At 46.2% G+C, this 6,000-nt stretch overlaps 1 long non-coding RNA gene across 1 annotated transcript in view; it reads left to right on the top strand.

Annotated features, from left to right (window-relative positions):
* The first annotated feature begins 2,049 nt into the window (after nucleotides 1-2,049).
* LOC135391084 (uncharacterized) overlaps nucleotides 2,050-6,000 on the top strand; it is a 117,516-nt gene continuing 113,565 nt past the window's right edge. Inside the window, exon 1 of the long non-coding RNA XR_010421855.1 lies at nucleotides 2,050-2,721. This is a non-coding gene — a long non-coding RNA (uncharacterized LOC135391084). The remainder of the gene's footprint in view (nucleotides 2,722-6,000) is intronic.

Below are 6,000 nucleotides of genomic sequence, written 5' to 3'. Positions count from 1 at the left end.
ACACAATATACATTGTATGCGTAATATCGACGTGTATGGACACACTTCGCGAACAGCCGAGATTCTGTCGCTTGGGTACTACAACTGGTACACCACCTCTCAATTATCTTGTCCAGTAAACGGTGTCAACCCATTTCTAGCGAAGCCTAATTATGAAATAATAAAAGCTTCCCCAATATTTGAAATGTTCCTTTCGAGCGACAACAGCCGAAGGCATAGATTTATATCGGTACCGTGAACACAAATATTACGTGAAGTGCTTTAACTTTAACCAGTGCAGCGTGGTGACCTAAAGAGATTTTTCTTGAAGCTAATACGCGAAACAAGGTTGTCCTGAAGACTGGCAGGGTGGTGGGTTCGAATCCTACCACCGGCTGTATGTGCTGTCTGAGGTTTTCCCCGGGTTTTCCGAAGACCTTCCAGACGAATGTCGGCACAGTTCCCCCTGAAGTCGGCCCAGGACGCATAACTAAGCCCCCTGTACCACCACCCCTTCCTGCTGCTGTCCTCTCTCCATCATCTGTCCACGTCTGTACGCCGCATATAGCCACAGTTGCTTCGCGGCGCTAACACGAAAAAAATAATACGTACGCGAAAATGATTCTCTACCTGTACCGATTCCCTATCCGTGTGCGCGCCGTATACGTGCAGTGAAAGTGCAGATGGGGCTCTGTACAGGCATCGTGCTACATTCTGCACAGCGCCGAAACTGATTGGTGAAACAACCGGAGACTCTGACTCCACCCATGAGTTTCAGAACATTCTTCCAGAAACCAGACGCCTCATTTCACAAACCTGAGCACTTAACACTTCTGACGACCCCTGCGAAGCCCCGTGTGGAAGCTTTTTTTTAAAGTTGTATAAGAATGTGAAATTTGTCGTTACTCTCATTTTAATGCGTGTTGCACTTTTGAAACATACCGTGCACTTTTGTTGCGTTCCGTTCCAAAGCGACAGTGATTTCCCAAGAGCACGAGTATAGATGGCTCAACAGATTATTGGTATAATGCGCAGGCAGACGGTGATTTTAAATTTTTCTTAATATCGACACGAACGTAGAACCTCGAGAATTTATGTATGATTTCGAAGCCCGCCCTGTACCTCACTAACAAAAATTTCGACGTTTGCTATGCCACCGGTATTCTCTTCTAGCGGTATCAACAGTGCGGAATAAATGTGGTGTACCTCTTCCAGAGAAACCACGAGTATATCGAAGCACATATCTGAAGTGGAACGTAGGCTCGACCTTAACAAATGCATGACACATCCATGTTCAGAGCACAGTCACAACCCTTTGGCCGTTCGTTCAAGAGATGTTCCTAGCAGAGCAAATCAGGCGATTTTTTCACTTCCACCTCACTGCAGTACAACCCGCATACCAAGCATGAACATAGCAAGAAAGCAGAAGCAGCCACACGAATTCCCCTCAAGCGTAGCTCGCACGTGTTCTCGCTGCTATCAGCAACCAACGCCTAAAAGCACGGGAACTGACGCAGGTTGCCAGCTCATCGACAAATACACCCTCATCACTCGTCGAGAGCTCGCCCTGCCTTTTCACGCTCCACTAACGGTAGCGGCCATGAAACAGCCGCAAACGACCCACCTATTCAACAGCCGCCCCCTGCCTAACTGTGAAGAAAAGCCCACCACAGAACAAGCAACCCAAATCAGAAGCATTGGACCTCTCTAATTTCTTGACATTGTTTCGTATATAGAACCAAAAAGCAGCCCGATCAAAAGATACCTGTACTTCTCTACTCCTGTCTTTCTCCTTCGCTTCCTTTTTTTTTTTCGTCCACGCTTTCCCCTTCCCATTTCGCTCCCTTACTCGCGGACTACACTTCTACCAATCAGGGGTCCGCGAGTCGTACACGTAGTATGATGTCACCGCTTCTCTCCCAGCAGGCGCGCGCGCTGCGGCACGTGCCTTTGGGAGAGGTTGACGTGGCCTCCTCGCCACGAGTTTTCCACTCTCACCTTCTTCTGCATTTTATCCCTTCCTTCTCCCGTCCCTCCTCTTCTTGCGAGCATCACCGATGATGCGGGTTGCCCGTGCAGTGTGGGTGGTGGCGTTCCGCAGGGTGCAGTCGCACAGTCGGGGCTCCCGCATCGTCTCGGTGCGCGAACCAGTGGTGGTGTCTCGAGAATTATCAGACACGCTATTAGCAGCTCCCTCTCGCGTTCATCTCCTCATCTGTAGCGCTCACGGACACGCCGCATGACGCCGGCAAAGTGCGCATCTGCGACACAGCAAAATATTCGTTTCGTCTACGAACATTGTGCTGTGCAGTGAAAGATTGGTTCTTTACTTCTAGACGCTCAACAGTTTCCAATTCGACGGAGACAGATACGACCGCATGATTCAAGGCACGATGTCACAATCCATCACGGCCTGGAAGCACAAAGAATGGGGAACATTGTCATCGCAGCTGCTTCTGCAAATTCGAAACGGAAACGTCGTCTGCCTCCAGACTGAAGCGCGCAGAAGATGACATTATGTACCGTTTTTTTTTTTTTTTCGTGTCTCAGCGCAACACAACTATCGAAGCCCCGCAAAAATAGAGGATGTGAGAAGGCCCGGACCTGATTGGGCCATGCGATGAAACTTTAAAAAAAGATCGATGTCGAGGAACAGCCTCTTCGATGACCCGGCGGCGGCGAGAGAGAGAAAAAGAAGCTATTTCGGAGTGTGTGCAACAGGCTGCAGCTTGGAAGCAACAGGTATGAAAGAGCTCGAATAGCTGCAGGGAATAATGCATGAAAGGGGTTCTGTCGCACTGGAGTGGATGTGCCGTTACGCTCTGGCGACATGTTTCTTTTTAAATTTTTACCATTCGGGTTGCAGAAGATGGTTTTGGTTTGTTTGCAGCTCGTAGCGTAGGGTTTCTGGTCTTCGGTACTGACCGAAAATCACCGACGAACGTACGCCGGTATATATATATATATTTTTTTTTTTTGATGCGGTGTGTAAAAACAATTATACACCGAAAATCACCGGGACGAGCGCTTCAAATTGCTTGTTTTTATTTCCTGTCACTTTATGTTGAACTGCTAGGTAGCGGACAGGCACTCTCTTGTTCCCACAAGAGGAAGGGTGCGCTGTTGCTTGAATCCCTCAACATTTACCTGGCAATATATTACATGAAGTTCCGGTCTTTAGCTGTTGTTATACAGTAAAAAAAAAAAAAAGTAAGTAGAGTGTTGCGTTCATTGTATGTGTAGGAAATGCCGGTTTCGTTTCTCGCCGATTTTCACCGACTGTCTTCACGTTTAAAATATTACCACCGAAAACCACCGATTCGTGGTAAGCGAAATAACCCCCGATTTTTTCACACAACATTTCTGAGAAAATTAAGCATGGGAAACCGGCGACCATAAAGTTGTAAGATATTGGCTTGTCATTCGTTTCTTTTTTTTTACAACCTGAATGTGTAATATGCTTGCGGAAGATAAGATGAAACATTATTTAATAAACTCTACGATAATTATTCGAACGAAAGCGAAGTTAATTGCCGCGGAGAAGTTATTCCGTTTAATATCACATCCCCATCGTATACACTTAGATATGTAGCACGTTTTGTAGGTAACACGTGGTGTCATTCTAGAGCTATCGCAATATATTATTAGACGAGGAGTTGTGTCAATCAATCAATCAAAACCAGCAAAAGAAACACCTGCATATAGTTGTGGGTTATGGTATAGGGCTTTGTGAGAACCATTACCATTTGTACGCGGAATATGCTAGTCGCTGCATCTCCCCAGACAGCTGTGGGAAAAGAGAACGTAACCGTCGGATCAACCTCATGACAAGTTTGAACCACACTTAATCTAACAAAAGCTGTTTTATTGAAGTAACAGCAGACATCGGTTACAATGGGTCGCTCGAGTTGCGCCACCTGTAGACACGCCTCTGGAATAACAGACAAGTCATTTTGTTTTTTGTTGTTTGTGGCTCAAATCGTTCAAAGAAATTTGCACGTATATATGGAACTTTATACTAGCAGGTTGCTACAGATTTGTTTCTAAAGCATGACAATGTCCTTTAGACTTTCCGATGGGAGTTGTCTTCTTACGTTCAAGATTTTTAACACCGCACTATCAATTGAATTGCTGAGCACGATCACAATATGATGTGGTAACATTGTACTGCATGCCGCTGTAATCAGTAACATTGAAGCGACTTCGAGATGCCACTTCGAGTGACGTCATCGCTATTGCAAATGAATTGCATTTTATAATGGCAGAATGGGGTACTCCACATTCGACAAGCAACTGACGAAGGCTTGAGGGTCACCATGAAACGTTCCTTTTGTGTGATATCAAAATCAGTATTTTGACGGGAAAGGCAAAGGTGCTGATACAAATAAACACTGGCACCAGCAGTAATGCGCAGTACGGGTAAGGCGTAATGACATTACTCGTTACTTACACAGAAAATTCAGGCATTGTCTAAAGCCAGCTAATTGCCTCCTGGTACAGGCAAAGAATAGGCCCTAGGTTTTCGCGGCCAGCATTGTCACCGACCCGGTCACCAAGGAGGAGCACAGAGTTCAAGTGGAGTCTCTGAACACCAAGTCCTTCAACGCCACAATTAATGTTATCGATGGTTGCTGGTTTAGATTATGCGTACGACTTCCATCTCACGAAATCAATCATATGTCGCAATTACGCAGAAACTCCGATTGTTATCACCGGTAATGTTTGCCCAAGTAAAAGTCCAATCATGTCCCTTTTCAGTACTCGCTTCAAACAGCACATAGGACAATGTTAGAGGCTTTGGGGAAAATGTAATGACAAAGTAATGTTATTACTTAATGAAAGTAATGGCGTTGGTAGTGGATCACAAAGTAATGGGTAAAATAATTCATTACTTTACAGTGAGTAATGGTGATGCATTACAAATTATTTTCCCCGAGCTCTGCCTTCGACACATTGTCCCTTACATTGTTGCCAGTGACATTCGCATTCACATAGAGGAGCGGGTGGCGGCATCTTTCTCGAATAACATGGCAGTACGTATGAGCCAATGAATCGAGCGTTGCGTCGCTTACATGCGTGGGAACATCTAGCTGTATCACTCCTGTCATAAGGGACATCCTAGAACTATATCGGTGAATGATGCATGGACACGGCATAACCTTCCAGTGGATACCGGACCACTGCGCTTGCATGCTTGGGCATGACGCAGCCGATGCTGTGGCGAACAGAGCACATCGGAAACGCTCTGCACGACAAATCTGCTGCACCACGTCTGACGCAAAGTGCATGCTGACCTCTCTGTGTCGTCAGCTGGCCCTCCGGCGAGGTTCGGGCGATGTTCGGCGAGGTTCTTCTTCACCGGGTTGACCCCAGAGCTCACCCCTACTCCACCGCCATCGTTTCCGAGGAAGATTTCCCTTAGCTACCTCTTTACTACAGCTGTCTCGCCGACTTAAAAGGCCACACATTATTATCAACATTGTTGCAATTTGGCCAATTTGCCTTCGGTGGGTGAAAGCCAGAAAGTGCGGCGATGATGATGATGATGATGATGAATTATCTTGTAGTGTTATGGTGTCATGCATCAACGAAATACCCAATATCCTGTAAGTTAGAGATAAACAGGTACCCACCTTACCACGTACGCGTTGCTGAGAGCTTCAGATTATCTCACATACCCCGCTGTAAGCGTAAGTGAATCGTGCGATGACGACATGACAAATAGCAGCACGCATAATCCACGGACTACTTACGAACAAGTTGCGGACAACTTCTGAACCTGGAACCTCTGGTCCTGGAGTCGCCAGTCGCGAGGGGTTTTGGGACTAACATCCTTTTTTTTTACCAATCCTTCCTCCATCCTTTCCAATCCTCCATCCTTTTACCAATCAATCAACTTCTGAACATGCTGCGAAATGACTGAAACGCTCACCAGCGAGATTTCCCATTTCTCCCTCCTTTTTTTTTCTTCTTCACTCTTCGTTTCCTGCCCTCCTGTTCTCTTTGTTCTCTTCCAATTTA

The sequence above is a fragment of the Ornithodoros turicata genome, chromosome 4 (assembly GCF_037126465.1).
Source record: "Ornithodoros turicata isolate Travis chromosome 4, ASM3712646v1, whole genome shotgun sequence".
In the NCBI taxonomy this organism is placed as follows: domain Eukaryota; kingdom Metazoa; phylum Arthropoda; class Arachnida; order Ixodida; family Argasidae; genus Ornithodoros; species Ornithodoros turicata.
Note: the sequence above shows the minus strand (reverse complement) of the source record. Positions and strands in the feature narration are given on the sequence as shown.